The sequence below is a fragment of the Oratosquilla oratoria genome, chromosome 26, assembly GCF_046742065.1.
Source record: "Oratosquilla oratoria isolate Oo_2021 chromosome 26, ASM4674206v1, whole genome shotgun sequence".
NCBI lineage: Eukaryota > Metazoa > Arthropoda > Malacostraca > Stomatopoda > Squillidae > Oratosquilla > Oratosquilla oratoria.
The window spans coordinates 5,418,828-5,436,108 of NC_134802.1; positions in this window are offsets into that span (position 1 = coordinate 5,418,828).

Sequence of the window (17,281 nt, forward strand, 5' to 3'; positions counted from 1 at the left end):
CAGAGTAATAGACAGTTGGAACAAGTTAGATGAGAAAGTGGTGTGTGCAAAAACAATACATGAATTTAAAAATTGTTTAGATAAAATGAGAAATGAAGACGGGACCCCACGAGCATAGCTCCCCTTCCCGTAAAATACAACTAGGTAAATACAACTAGGTAAATACACAATATGAAGAGAGACTAGCAAAACTTGAACTACAGACACTAGAGCAAAGAAGAGAGAGAGGAGATTTGATAGCTATATACAGAATAATGAAAGGCATAGAAATTATTGATAGAGAGAATCTGATAAAATGGGATGATAGAAATACAAGAGGGCACGGAAAGAAAACCAAGAAAGACATTTATAGAAGAGATGCGAAAAAGAACAGCTTTCCTCACAGAGTAATAGACATTTGGAACAAGTTAGATGAGAAAGTGGTGTGTGCAAAAATAATACATGAATTTAAAAATAGTTTAGATAAAATGAGATATGAAGACGGGACACCACGAGCATAGCTCCCCTTCCCGTAAAATACAACTAGGTAAATACACACACACACTTTTGTCGGATGGACGGCGAGGATTAGAGTTCTGAAGAAAAAGTGAAATTTTCGTGGACCTCAACGCAAAGGAAGTACCTATTGTATTTACAGGGAAGGGGATAACTCGTGGTGTCGTGGGAAAGTGAGGAAAAAGGAGAAGGGGAGGGATTACTGAGGGAAATGGAAGGAAATGAGGAAGGGGAAGACTTGGTCCAAGAGGCCAGACGTCTTGTAAACAAACGGAGGACCGATGATTTTGGTGATGGGATTAACAAAAATGTAAAGATTAGAAATATAGATAAGAGCAGCACAATGGAAGGTGAGGATAATAATTTCCAGGGATTTAAGGAGGGTGGGGGGGATACCAACCTCCCCCGATTGACAAGACTAGAGGAGAAACTTGATAAGATGATCGAACATTGGGAAGACAGGTTCGGTAACGTAACCAACATTGCGCAGAGAGTTGAAAAATTGGAAGAACTAGAGAAGGCGAACAAAAATTTAACTAATGAAATAGAAGAATTAAAAAGACAGTTAAAAGAAGTAAAAGAGGAGAATGAAGAATTAAAGAGAAATAATAAATACAATAAAGAGGCCATAGCAAAAGAAGTACAGGGTTGGAAAAAAAATCCAGGAAAACAGTAAAGTTGCATTTACTGACATAATTAAACAGTAAATGAAAGAACAAACTGAAGACTTAGTTATTAAAGTGATGATACAGAAGGAGAATATAGTAAGAGACTTAGCAGATAAAAAAAAAAAAGTATAATTATATTAGGAATGGAAGAGAAACATAACCTAGATAGAACCTCAAGAATCAGTGAGGAAAAATTAAAAAGTAAGCAGTTTACTACAATTAGTTCAGGAAGATGAACCTGAAATAATGAAACAAATCGAAGAGATGTTTAGGCTCGGAAAATATAGTACAGATAAGACCAGACCAATTAAGATTAAATTCAGGTCACAAACAACAGCAGAGAATATCTTAGCAAAAACAGGGAAGCTAGCAGCAAGTGAACAATATAAAAAGGTATGGATAAAAAGAGAAATGAATAAAGAGGAAAGAGAGGAAGAAAAAATGAAAAGGAAAGAAGCTAAAGAAAAAAACGAGACCAGAACGGAGTCAGATAAAGAAGAATTCTACTGGAGAGTAGTGAATATGAAATTGAGGAAATGGACCATAACAGAGAGAAACAAAAAAGAAACAGAGAATACAATGGAAATAACAGAAAGTTAAGAGTGTCCTACACAAATATAGATGGATTAATAACAGGACTGAATGAACTGAACGAGTATCTGAAGGAAAAAGTACCGGACATAATGAAAATTGTAGAGACAAAATTAAAAGGTCCACTACCACCCAACAGCATAGGACACAATGCATATAATTATTGGATTAGAAACAGAGAGATAAAACAAGGGGGTGGAGTTATGTTCCTGACTAAGAAGGATATAAACGTGATGAGTGTCACATATGGAAAGAATAGAGTAGAGATGATTATGATAGAAGTAGAAAACAGAGATAAGAAGAGCAGAAAGTTTGTAATAATCTACGTGCCCCCAAAAACAGCCTCGTGGGAAGAGAGTGAACATAAAAGTATGTTAGAAGACACAAGAATAACATTAAACAAGATAATGGAAGATGGAGGAAGAATAGTTATGATGGGCGACTTTAATTGCAAAGAAATCTGCTAGGAAGAGATGACCGTAAAGGGTGGAGAAGACTCATGGGGAAATGTTCTACTTGAGATGATTATTGACCACACAATGACACAATGGATTCAAGAGAACACTAGGTATAGAAATGAGGAAGAACCATTGAGACTAGATCTAATAATCACATCAGAACCTAAAACAGTGGAAAAGATAGAATACCAGGCACCAATAAGTAAAAGTGACCACATATTGATAGAACTAGAACTAAATGAGAAAAAATACATGAAAAGAAATGAACAATATAGAAAAGGAAGATTGATGTATGATTTTTTTTATATATAAAATAAGATAATTCTTTCAAAATGAAAACTGGGAAAGAATACACAAAGAAGACACAACAGTAGAAGAAAAATGGAATATTTTGACAAAAATTTATATAAAAAAAAAAAAGGAGTGGAAAAGTATGTCCCAAGACAAAAACAAGAAAAAGAATATGTAAAGTGCTGGTACAACAAAAGTTGTAGAGAGTTAAAAGACAAAAGAGACAAAGCTTGGACCAAATGGAATAAAGACAAAATACCTGAAAATGGAAAATATATACTTGTTATAGAAATAAATATGTACAAGCGTGCAGAGAGGAAAAGAGAAAATATGAAAAGGTCATAGAAAAATGTAAAGATCAACCAAAACTATTCTACAGATTTGTAAACAACAAACTGAAAAACAAACAAGATTTAGAGAAATTAAGACAAAGAGGACTTGAATACACATAGGAAATAGAAATAACAGAAATTATGAACAAGCATTTTAAATCAGTGTTTACAAGGGATAATATACAACCCTATGAAAGAAATAAAAGTAACAAAGAATGAAATAATGAAACACTTGAGTAATCTTGATGTTAAAAAATCACATGGACCAGATGAAATAGCAAACTGGAATTTGAAAGAATGCAGAAATGAACTGGCAGACAAAATACATAGCATAATAAATAGTTCCTTGAAAGAAGGGAAAGTTCCAGAAGATTGGAAAAAAGCAAATATAGTACCTATATATAAAGGACGAAATAAAGAAGAACCTACCAACTATAGACCAGTCTCTCTAACAAGTACAATAGCAAAAATTTGTGAAAGAATTATCAAAAGTAAATGGGTAAAATATTTAGAAAAAAAAAAACCAGTGTGCTAAATCCAAGGCAATTTGGATTCAGACAAGGATGATCATGCGTCACTAATTTAATATGTTTCTATTCAAGGCTAATAGATATAATACAAGAAAGAGATGGATGGGCTGATTGTGCATTTCTAGACCTAAAAAAAGCTTTTGACAAAGTACCACATAAGAAGTTGCTTAAGAAATTAGAAACTGAAGGAGGAATACAGGGCAAACTGCTTAAATGGATGGTAGACTTTTTGCAAGAAAAAAAATCAGAGTAGTGATAAGAGACAAACACTCAAAATGGGATGAAGTAATAAGCGGTGTTCCACAAGGAACAGTTCTGGCCCCAATAATGTTTGCTATATATATTAATGATATGGATGCAGAAATTGAAATTTATACGAGCTTCTTTGCAGATGATGCAAAACTATTAAAAAAAGTGAACACGGAAGAAGATTGTGAGTTACTACAGAGTGATCTAAATAAAGTATGGGAATGGAGTAGGAAGTGGGAGATGGAGTTCAACACTAAAAAGGGTAGTACAATGGAATTTGGAAAAAACAAAAACAGAATAACAGGATCATATAAATTGGGAGAAGAAGGAATAAAAAAAAGTAGAAAATGAGAAGGACCTGGGAGTTATTGATATGAATAATATGTCACCTGAGAAACATATAAATAAGATTTTTGGAGAAACCTATAATTTAATAAGAAAAATCAAAGTGGCATTTACATACCTGGATGAAGAAATGGTGAAGAAAATTCTAATCACTCTGATAAGACCAAGATTGGAATATGCAGCAACGATATGGTCACCAAGTACAAAAAAATGTATAAAAAAAAAATTGAAAGAATACAAAGAGCAATTACAAAATTGGCACCAACACTCTCAAAACTTTCATATGAAGAGAGACTAGCAAAACTTGAACTACAGACACTAGAGCAAAGAAGAGAGAGAGGAGATTTGATAGCTATTTACAGAATCATGAAAGGCATAGAAACTATTGATAGAGAGAATCTGATAAAATGGGATGATAGAAATACAAGAGGGCACGGAGAGAAAATCAAGAAAGACAGCTATTGAAGAGATCTGAAAAAGAACAGCTTTCCTCACAGAGTAATAGACAGTTGAAAAAAGTTAGATGAGAAAGTGGTGTGTGCAAAAACAATACATGAATAGTTTAGATAAAATGAGATATGAAGACGGGACACAACTAGCATAGCTCCCCTTCCCGTAAAATACAACTAGGTAAATACAACTAGGTAAATACAATGAGCTTCTTTGCAGATGATGGAAAACTATTAAAAAGAGTGAACACGGAAGAAGATTGTGAATTACTACAGAGTGATCTAAATAAAGTCTGGGAATGGAGTAGGAAGTGGGATATGGAGTTCAACACTAAGAAGTGTAGTATAATGGAATTTGGAAGAAGCCAAAAAAGAATAGTAGGATCATATAAGTTGGGAGAAGAAGGAATAAAAACAAGTAGAAAATGAGAAGGACCTGGGAATCATGATTATGAATAATATGTCACCTGAGAAACATATAAACAAGATTTTTGGAGAAACTTATAATTTAGTAAGAACAATCAAAGTGGCATTTACATACCTGGATGAAGAAATGGTGAAGAAAATACTAATTACTTTGATAAGACCAAGATTGGAATATGCAGCAACGATGTGGTCACCAAGTAAAAAAAAAAAAAAAAAAAAAAAAAATGTATAACAAAACTTGAAAGAATACAAAGAGCAATTACAAAATTGGCACCAACACTTTCAGAACTATCATATGAAGAGAGACTAGCAAAACTTGGGCTACAAACATTAGAGCAAAGAGGAGAGAGAGGAGATTTGAAAACTATTTACAGAATCATGAAAGGCATAGAAACTATTGATAGAGAAGATCTGATAAAATGGGATGATAGAAATACAAGAGGACACGAAAAGAAAATCAAGAAAGACAGCTATAGAAGAGATATAAAAAAGAACAGCTTTCCCCACAGAGTAATAGACATTTGGAACAAGTTATATGAGAAAGTGGTGTGTGCAAAAAACAAGTCATGAATTTAAAAACAGATTAGATAAAATGAGATATGAAGACTGGACAACACGAGCATAGCTCCCCTTCCCGTAAAATACAACTAGGTAAATACACACACACACACACACACAATGGGTGGAAAATTCCTTGACCGGGAGAATAATGAGGGTGGTGCTTAGAGGCAAATACTCCACCTGGGAAGTAATGATACAGTAAGTGGAGTCCCACAAAGTTCTGCATTGGCTCCGACAATGTTTGTCATGTATATGAATAACATAGATGAAGGTGTGGAATGTTATATGAACTTCTTTGCGGGTGATACAAAACTACTAAAGAAAATAAGTACATAGGTAGACTGTGAATCACCACAGAATGACCTGTATGAAGTCTGGGAATGGAGTGAAATGTAGGAGGTAAACTTCAGCATCAAGAAATGTAGTATAATGAAATTTGGAAAAAGTAAAAATAGAATATCGGGGAAATATAAAATTGGTACAAAGGCAGTTAAAAAAGTTAGCTTAGAAAGGGACCTAGGAGTAATTATCAGCAAAGACATGTTACCGGACAAACATATCAACAAAATAGTCGGAGAAACCTTCAATTTACTAAGATCAATGAAAGTGGCCTTTGACAACTTGGATGATGTAAATGTTAAAGAAAATATCAGTTACACTGATAACACCAAGATTGGAGTAAGCTGCGACACTATCGACACTCAATACTAAGAAGAAGAAAATAATAATAATAATAATAAATAGAAATAAAAAATAAAAAGAATACAAAGAGCAACGACAAAGATGGCACAAACACCAATTGACGTACAAATAAAGATTGTCCAAATTGGAACTACCTGGAACAAAGAAAAGAAAGAGGAGATCTACTGACCATTTACAGAATTATGAAAAGGATGGAAGTCCTCGACAGAGATGATTTATTGAAATGGGATAAGAGAAAAACCAGAGGACATGGAAAGAAACTCAAAAAGGATAGTTATAAAAGAGATCTGAAAAAAGAATAGCTTCCCACACAGAGTGGTGGATATCTAGAATAAATTGGATGAGGCAAAAGTGTGTGTAAAAACTATACAAGAATTTAAGAACAAACTAGATGCTGAGAGATACAAAGACGGGTTACTACGAGCATAGCTCTCTTCCCATGAAATACAACTAGGTAAATAAAACTAGGTAAATACAACTAGGTAAATACAAACACACACACACACGGTACCCTACCACCCAACAGTGTAGGACATGGTGCATATAATTATTAGATTGGAAACAGAGAGGTAAAACAAGGGGGTGGAATTATGTTCCCGACTAAGAAGGATATATATGTGAGGAATGTCACATATGGAAAGAATAGAGTACAGATGATTATGATGGAAGTGGAGGACAGGGATGGGAAGAGCAGGAAGTTTGTAGTAAATTATGTGCCTCCTAAAACGGCCTCGTGGGAAGAGAGAGAACACAAAAGTATGTTAGAAGACACAAGGATAACACTAGATAAGATAATGGAAGATGGAGGAAGAATAGTTATAATGGGTGACTTTAATTGTAAAGAAATCTGATGGGAAGAGATGACAGTAAAGGGTGGAGACGACCTATGAGGAAATGTTCTACTTGATATGATTATAGAACATACAATGACACAATGGATTCAAGAGAATACTGGGTATAGAAATGAGGAAGAACCATCGAGACTGGACCTAATAATCACATCAGAACCTGAAATAGTGGAAAAGATTGAATATAGGACACCACTAAGTAAAAGTGACCACATATTGGTTGAAATGGAACTAAATGAGGAAAAATACATGAAAAAATGAACAATATAGAAAGGGAAGATTGATGTATGAAAAAACAAATTTTGATAGATTAAGAGAATTCTTTCAAAAAGCAGACTGGGAAAGAATACACAAGGAGGAAACAACAGTAGAAGAGAAATGGAATATTTTGACAAAAATTTATAAACGAGTGGAAAAGTATGTCCCAAGACAAAAGCAAGAAAAAGAATATATAAAGTGCTGGTACAAAAAAAGATGTAGGGAGTTAAAATGGAAAAAAGACAAAAGACCTGAAAAATGGAAAATATATACTAGTTATAGAAATGAATATGTACAAGTGTACAGAGAAGAAAAGAGAAAAATATGAAAAAGATGTCATAGAAAAATGTAAAGATCAACCAAAACTATTTTACAGATATATAAACAACAAACTGAAAAACAAACAAGAATTAGAGAAACTACGACAAGGAGGAGTTGAATACACAGAGGAAATAGAAATAACATAAATTATGAACAAGCATTTTAAATCAGTGTTTTCAAGGGAGAACATGAAACCTAGAGATATCGAATGGGAGGAGAAAGTCCCCCCCCCCCCTATGGAAGAAATAGAAGTATCAAGGAATGAAATAATGAATCACTTGAGTAATCTTGATGTCAGAAAATCGCATGGACCAGATGAAATAGTAAACTGGATTTTAAGAAAACGCAGGAATGAACTGGCAGACAAAATACATAGCCTAATAAACAGTTCATTGAAAGAAGGAAAAGGTCCAAAAGATTGGAAAAGAGCAAATATAGTACCAATATATAACGGGGGAAACGAGGAAGACCTTTCTATCTATAGACCGGTCTCTCTAACAAGTACAATAGCAAAAATTTGTGAAAGAATGATCAAAAGTAGATGGGTAAGGCAATTGGGAAAAAAAACGTACTAAATCCAAGGCAATTTGGATTTAGACAAGGACGATCATGCGTCACAAACTTAATGTGTTTCTATTCAAGGCTAATAGATGTAATACAAGAAAGAGATGGATGGGCTGATTGTGCATTTCTAGACCTAAAAAAAGCTTTTGACAAAGTACCACATAAGAAATTGCTGAAGAAAATAGAAACTGCAGGAGAAATACAGGACAAACTAATGAATTGGATGGAAGACTTCTTGTATGAAAGAAAAATGAGAGTAGTGATAAGAGACAAACACTCTAGTTGGGATGAAGTGATAAGTGACGTTCCACAAGGAACAGTTCTGGCCCCAATAATGTTTGCTATATATATTAATGATATGGATAAAGGAATTGAAAGTTATATGAGCTTCTTTGCGGATGATGCAAAACTGTTGAAAAAAGTGAACACTGAAGAAGATTGCGAGTCACTACAGAGTGATCTCAATAAAGTATGGGAATGGAGTAGGATTCAATATTAAGAAGTGTAGTATAATGGAATTTGGAAGAGGCAAAAAAAGAATAGTGAGATCATATAAATTGGGAGAAGAAGAAATAAAAAGTAGAAAATGAGAAAGACCTGAGAGTCATTATTATCAATAATATGTCCCCTGAGAAACATATAAACAAGATTTTTGGAGAAACTTATAAATTAATAAGAACAATCAAAGCGGCATTTACATACCTGGATGAAGAAATGGTGAAGAAAATACTAGTCACTTTGATAAGACCAAGATTGGAATATGCAGCAACGACGTGGCCACCAAGTACAAAAAATGTATAACAAAACTTGAAAGAATACAAAATTGGCACCAACACTTTCAAAACTATTATATGAAGAGAGACTAGCAAAATATCAGCTACAGACATTAGAGCAAAGAAGAGAGAGAGGAGATTTGATAACTATTTATAGAATCATGAAAGGCATAGAAACTATTTATAGAGATGATATAATAAAATGGGATAGTAAAAATACAAGAGGACACGGAAAGAGAATCAAGAAAGACAGCTATAGAAGAGATCTGAAAAATAACAGCTTTCCCCACAGAGTAATAGACATTTGGAAAAAAAAAAAAAAAAAAAAAAAAAATCAGGACAATATAAAATCGGAACGAAGGAAGTAAAGTGGAATCTGAAAAATACCTGGGAGTAATCATTACAAATGATATGTCCCCTGATAAACAGATAAACAAAATTGTTGGATGATCATACAACTTACTAAGATAAAAAATGAAATGGTAAAAAAAAAAAAAAAAAAAAAAAAAAAAAAAAAAAAAAAAAAAAAAAAAAAAAAAAAAAAAAATACTATTCACACTGATAAGGCCTGGACTGGAGTATGATGTGACACTATGGTCGCCCAGGACCAAATATATGTATATATATATACATATATATATATATATATATATATATATATATATATATTATTATATATATATATATATACATTTCTTATTAAATAAGAAATGTATTGAAGAGAACCTGCTCCCTAAATTCACTAATATATATATATATATATATATATATATATAGATATATATATATATATATATATGTATATATATATATATAAAGAAGACTGAAAGAATCCAGAGAGCAACTACGAAGATACCCACAACACTTTCAAATCTCTCATATGTGGAGAGATTGTCAAAACTGATTTTACCGACTTAGGAACAAAGAAGAAAGAGGTGACCTGCTGACCATCTACGGAATCATGAAAGTCATGGAAGTCCTGGATAAAGAGGACTTACTAAATTGGGATAAGAGAAATAGAATGGGATATAAGGAGAAACTCAAAAAGGACAGCTATAGAAGAGATATGAAAAAAGCAGTTTTCCACACAGAGCAGTGGATTTCTGGAACAAACTGGACGAAATAATGGTGTGTGCAAAAATTATACACGAAGTTAAGAGTAAACTAGATGCTGCAAGATACAAAGACGGGACACTATGAGCATAGCTCACTTCCCATAAGATACAACTAAGTAATATGTATATATATATACATATATATATATATATACATATATATATATATATATATATATATATATATATATATATGCAAAATAACCACAGGAGAAGGGAAACTTGTAGACAGTAAGTACTTTCGTATATTATATCTTCAGACTAAATGACAGAGATACAGAGTTGGGTTTAAATGTAAGCATCAGGTGGCAACCATAGTGGGGGGAGGAGGGAGACAACACATAAGGCTCAATCTGGCGGAAAGATCTCGGTGACCATGGTAACCCAAATGGCGGACGGACAACTGCAAGGAGGCCGTCGAAAAGAAGAAACTGGCCTACCAGCGGTACAGAAGGGAAGGCTCGGAGTCCGCCTACATCGCAATGAAACCGACCAAAGCTCTGTGCAAGAAGACCATTGCTCAAGCAAAACTAGATTACTGGAAAAACGTCAAGAAGGACAAGCTGGACCTCACCGAAGCGTGGAAGAGGTTCAAGGAAATTAAGAGTCATTACAGCCCCGCCGATGATGACCTCAAGGCCCCCGATGGGAGGGTGTTACGCACAGCCGAGGATAAGGCGGAGGGGCTCCTCCACCACTTTGCCAACGCGAGCTCCTCAGCTAGCCTCCCCGCTGAAAAGCGCAACTTTTGGGCAGCCCAAGATGACCTTGTGGACCTCTCCCCCCGCCCCCAAGGGGGAGCACACGGACCTCTCGCTCTTCGAGCTGAAGTGGGCCATCAGGGCCATAAAGGCCACCAAGAAATCCCCAGGTGCAGACCAAATCACGTACCCACTTCTGCGACACCTCCCTTCCTCCCTCCAGCAATCCTTGTTGGCGATCTACAACAAATCCTGGGGAGAAGGTGTGGTACCACTGGCATGGAAACATGCAATCGTGGTCCCCATCCCCAAGGCAGGCAAACAGAGGAACCTGGTGGAAAACCACCAGCCCGTGGCCCTCACCTCCCACGTCGGAAAGGTCTACGAGCGTATCATTTTGAACCGCCTAAGCCACCATGTGGACTCGAACAAGTGCCTCCCGAAGCTTCAAGCGGGGTTCAGGAGGGGTAGAAGCGTAACGGACCACGTTGTGAAGCTCTCCGAACACATCCGGCGAGCCCGAAGGCAGAGAAGAATTCTTCATACTTGTTTCCTAGACATCTCCAAGGCTTTCGATACCGTTTGGCACACAAAGCTCCTATGGAAGCTGAAGTCCATATGGGTCTCCCCGGCAATCTTCAACTTCGTGAAGTCGTTTCTCACCGACAGAACAATAGCGGTCCGGTGGAAAGGGATCATCAGGTCACAAGCCAAAATCGACATGGGAGTCCCCCAAAGCTCCGTCGTCGCCCCCTGCTACTAGCGGGGGTGGGAGAGGGGGTGCGACATGACACCGTAGTCACTGCCTACGCGGACGACATAGCCCTCTGGAGGAAGTCTAGGTACCGACGGCCAAAGAAGAACTCGGCGAACCATCGGGCGGAGGTAAGGGTATTTCAAGAGCAAGTGGACGTGGTCGTGAACCACCTCATGGATCTTGGATTCACCCTCTCTGGGACCAAGACGGTATACATGCCGGTGTACAGCAAGGATTACAACGCAGGTCAGTATCCGGACTGGAATAAAATCACGGTCTGCGGTACTGCTGTGAAACCCGCTGCCTCCGTCCGCTACCTGGGGGTCACCTTCCAGCGGGACTGCCTTTGGAACGAGCACCTGAGCCAAGTCTGCCTCAGTGCCAGACGGGCGCTCAATCTTGCCAGAGTCATCCGTCGGGAGAAATGGGGCCAACACAGGGAAACTCTGATTCCCATCATTCAGAGCCTTGTGCGTTCCCGCCTTCTCTTCGGCGCCCCCGCCCTCCACGACCTCCCTCTGACGGCCGTGAAAAGAATGGCTCGGGTAGAGTGCCAAGCGCTCCGCCCAGGGCTAGGACTGGCAAAGTCGGTTCCCCAGGCCCAAGTCTACAATGAAGACGGCCTCATACCAATCTGGCACTGCCTGAAGAAGGATGCCTGTACATACCTATTCAGCTCTGCAAGGGTACCCAACTCCACAGATGAAGAGATGGATGAGAGCTGGAACTCAGCCTCCATCCCCGTTCCCGTTCACGGCCTTCTCGTTACAGCAAGGGACATCTGCAAGAAGGCCAAAATCCAACCTGGCCAGCGCCGGAGAATTACCCAATGCCAGGTGGACTCCTTCCCTCCGTGGGCTCTCACCCCTCCTGAGGTGGAGCTTAACCTTCCCGGGCCTACCCGTCGAGACGACCCACACGCTTGCAGCACGAGCAAGGGAGCATATTGCGCTCAAATACCTTGACGAGCATCTACCTGCACAACATAAAGGAAGCTTACCAAGTGAAACTACCCCCCACCACCATCCTCACGGCTGAGCTCATCGCCATCAGAGAGGCAGTGCGGAAAGTACTCACCCTCCCCCACCCGCCACCTCAGGTAACGGTGCTATCAGACTCGAAATCCAGTCTGATAGCTATCCAGAATGGCAGCTGTGCGTCACGTCCCGCCATCCTTAACGACGTCCTGTGCCTTCTAACGGAGGCCGGCAGGGCGGGAGTCCACTTCTGATTCCAATGGGTCCCTTCGCACGTGGGCCTCCTTGGCAACGAGATGGCAGACAAAACTGCCAAAACAGGTGCCACATTGCCTAACAGCAAAGTCACCCCAATCCAACCCTCTGCACATGACTTCTTTCGCAAAATTGACCGCGCTGCCTGGGACCTCTGGAAATCAGAGTACCACTCTACCGCTGTCGAACGAGGATGGCCCCTCAGGACGTGCCTTGGACCGACCCCTCCTACCTTCTCTCTACCCCCGTACATAGCGGCAACAGTCAGCAGAATACGGGTGAATCACTGGCGGACCAAATATACTACTTCCCGCTGCACCTGTGGCGCGGAAGTATCCTTCACGCACTGCCTCTTCTTGTGCCCCGCAATGGAAGCTCACTTCCGGCCCCTAAGGACAACCTTCAATGACCCTGCCACAGCCCTCGAACGCCTCGTTGCGGACGACTCCCCCAAACCCGACCTCCTCGTCCTCGCAGCCAACCTCGTCTGTTCCTCCCCAGTCGGGGGACTGCTGTAAACACCCCCACCCCCCACACATGCCCACAAGTGAAAATCAAACTCTTACCCAATTACACGACTTTCCAAATCACACCAACACTTCCCTAACATCTCCAAACACACTACTTGAAGCCACTCAGAAACTACAAGCCAGTCCCTAAATCGGCTAGCTCCACTGGGACTAAATTCACAAACCAAACCAAACCAAGCATTTCCTTCGTCATTTCTTTGGACCTTTAATTTTGTAAGTATTGGTCCCCAACGGCCCATGTATCGAGATAGGATTTGATTTATTGTTGTCTAATTTTGATTTATTGATGTTTATTTCCATGATTGTGAATTTTTGTTAAGGTTAACACCCTTGTTCTTTATTTCTGTATGTCGGTAATTTTTATGTTACAGGTTTTCCTGAAGATGTCTCCTTGCAGACGAAACGTTGAATAAATGAATCATCTTGGGAATCTGGTTTATGCCCACCCTCTAAATGGCAGAGTACTGGTTAGAAAGCTTGAGAATACCCATAAGAAGATTAACAACCTCCTTAATGCTGTCGATTTTAATAATGCATGCATACAAGAGAATCTGCTTCCTCGATATTAGTATATATATATATATATAGGGAATATACAGCCATTGCCGGTGTACTACTGCATAGCATTGTGGGATATAGTACATTAAATGAGTGGTTTCAAATAATATTTTTTTTCTTCAAAATTAATTAAAGCAAGTTTAGTTATATATTTACTAAATGTAATATAGAACCTAATGTGGTATGTATCTCTGACAATCTTCAAAAGTTTGTAGCTTAGTCATTATATGTAGGTCACTCATTATCCCTCATGCTGGTCACTATTCTGTCAATGAGTACCTTTCTAATGGCACCCCCTCAAAAAAAAAAAAAAAAAAAAACAGAAAAAAAAAAAAAATCTACAGATGTAAACCTGTGCATGATATGCACCCGTAAGTTGAAATTCCAAATTTGGTGAAAAAAAGTATGTATGGGTATTTGCAGTCCATGAATATTTAAGATAAATGGGAAAATGAGACAGCACCTTGCATAGTTAGGGGGCAAGGTCTCCTTTGGGCATAGATTGTCATATTCCTGCCAACATTCTAGTCTATGGGCCACAGCTTGGGTTGGATCCAGTCCCTCCACCGTCATGAAGCTTTGGCGGGACTTCAGTCTCTGTCCAACCTGAAGGTGACCGTATAGTGGATGCCTGGGATCATTTTGTTGTTTATATTTTTCTATCTTGGTCATTATTTCGCGCCGAATGTGGGGTGGTGGAATCCCTGCCAGTCTGTAGATAGTATGTAGGGGCGTTGGTTTTAGGGTACCTGTAATTATTCGACACGACCTGTTCAGTTCTGGATCTATTTTGTGCGCATGGCATGACCTGGCCCATACTGGTGCGCAATATTCTGCGGTGGAATAACACAGTGCCAAAGCTGTTTGTCGCAGGGTGTTTGGGTCTGTTCCCCAGCTGGTGGTGGCAAGTTTGCTGAGGAGGTTGTTTCTGGTTGAAATTTTTCCAATCAACTTGTTGATATGCTCTTTGTAAGAGAGAGTCCTGTCGAGAGTAACACCTAAATAGACAGGGTGTGGGTGGTGTGCCAGATCAGTGTTGTTCCATCTGATTCGTAGCTCTCTCTTGGCTTGGTGATTTTTAAGGTGGAATATGACAATCTGGGCCATAACGAGGCCATACCATGCCCAAAGGAGACCTTGCCCCAGGAGCAAACCTAACCAGGAAGGACTGGGTTACCTTAAACAGAGAAAAACGAGAGAAAATCAACACAAGTGGGGATACACCAATAGCCCCCAATGTCCCTGTGGCGAAGTACAGACGATGGTCCACGTCCTCCGGGAATGTCCATTGAGTCCCCATTGCTCCGACCAAGACCTTAGGGAAGCAAATGAAACTGCCCTTATATGGACACGGTTCTGGTGCGACAAGATATGATATGATGATGACCTTGCATAGTTACTTTCCTGTGTAGGTAAATACTCCATACTTTGCTACCTAGTCTTCAATTAGTATCTTTTTTCCTGACACATTACTGTCCTCAAAAATAAGTGCACTTGTAAGTTATAATAATGAAATGCAATTAGATATCAATATTTTGATATGGCAAGTATATTCAAAGGTTTACGAGTTTATTATTAGTCATTTTACCTTAATCCATGGACTTCTATTTCTGAATAAAAAGGGGGTAAGGGTGAATCTTTATGCCTAGAGGTGGTAGCTTACCTGTATGAAGGCTTATCAATAGTTGTTTATGGACATAAGTTAACTTTTATGCCATGGCTTGGTGACATCTTTGCCTCAACATAAAATGAAATAGTACCAGCACAAAAGTGGCCTGGCTTCAGGTACACTATAATCCATTTACTCACACCAAACAAATTACATGGAACATATTCTAAATTGCCTCGCATTCACACAATACAAACAACAGGGTAATATTTCTCCCACGAGGCATCAAAGAACCAACCTGAGGAATGTTACTGAATGACTTGGAGTTGTAGGTTTCCTGCAAGAGAAACTAGAAATGCATTTATCCCGGTCCTTCACGAATCCCTGCCTATTTTGACCTATCTAAAACTTTTCAAAAGCATCCCCATATAGTTTAAATGATTGTCAGCAATACTTCAAACACCCTCCAAATTTTTACAAAGTTCAAATAAACTTTAAAAGATGATTGATTTTGAATTTATACTTATATTGACTCAAAAAATCTAAGATGATACAGCATTGTTATGTGTACAGTGGGACCTCTATTTACGCGTGCCCTTATATACGCGAAATTATATTTACGCAGTCAAATTATGGGGAAAATCTTGTTGCTATTTACGCAGAAAATTTCTATTTACGCGGGCACATTGGTGTCCATTACTGCGCGGAAAATCAAATCCCGCGCCGCCATCTTGCTGACGTCACCATTCACGCACTGTGTTGTGTCTCCTCCCGCCATCTTTGTTTGTTGTGTGCACGACTGGTCCTTCTTTCGGCGCCTACCCCTTGGTTTGTGCCTTTAAAATACCTCCAAAACAGGTAAGAAGTCCTACTGAAGCTGGTGCTCGTAAGAAAACCAGCATCACGATTGAGAAAAAGAGGGAAGTGATTGCCAAAGCTGCTCAAGGATTACGCGTGTGTGAGCTGGTGAGAGAGTTTGGTATGCCTGAGACAACAATAAGAACCATTCTTTTCAATAAAGATAAAATTCTGTCAGCTAATGTGTCTAAGGGTATAAGGTATGGGAGCACACATAAGAGGCCAGCTTTGTTGGACGAGGTGGAAAGGTTATTGCTTGTGTGGATACAGGCGAAGCAGCGTAAGAGTGACAGCTTGAGTGAGGAAATTATCTGTTCAAGGGCTCGCCAAGTGTATGCCGACCTGCAGCTGCAACAGGCTGGTACCAGTGGCCAGCGTACACCACCTTCAGTGCCCTTTACAGCCAGTAGGGGGTGGTTTGAGAAGTTTCGGCAACGTGCGGGCATCCACAGAGTGACACGGCATGGTGAGGTGGCAAGTGTGGACACGGACGCAGCTGAGGCGTTCGTCAAGGAGTTTGAGGAGCTGGTGCGTCGTGAGGGTTACCTGCCACAGCAGATATCTAATTGTGGTGAAACAGGGCTCTTTTGGAAGAGAATGCCTAACAGCACCTACATTACTGCTGAGGAGAAAGCTTTGCCGGGGCATAAGCCTATGAAAGACAGACTTACAGTGATGTTGTGGGCTAATGCGAGCAGCGCCTGCAAGCTCACGCCGCTCATAGTGTATCATTCGGAGACGCCACGAACATTCAAGAGGGGCAACGTCCTGAAGAGCAGACTTCCAGTGATGTGACGTTCCAACCCGAAGGCGTGAGCAACCCGACAACTGTGCAGGAGTGGCTCAAAGGGGCATGCGGCCTTGAAATCAAGAAGTTTCTGCAGTGGAATGGAATGCCACTTAGGTGCTTGCTGCTACTGGATAACGCCCCAGTACATCCCCTCGACATGCAGGCACATCTTCCCTAAGACCTGGATTTCATCACAATTAAATTCCTGTCTCCGAACACCACTTCCATTCTGCAAACGATGGACCAGCAGGTCATTTCTAATTTCAAGAA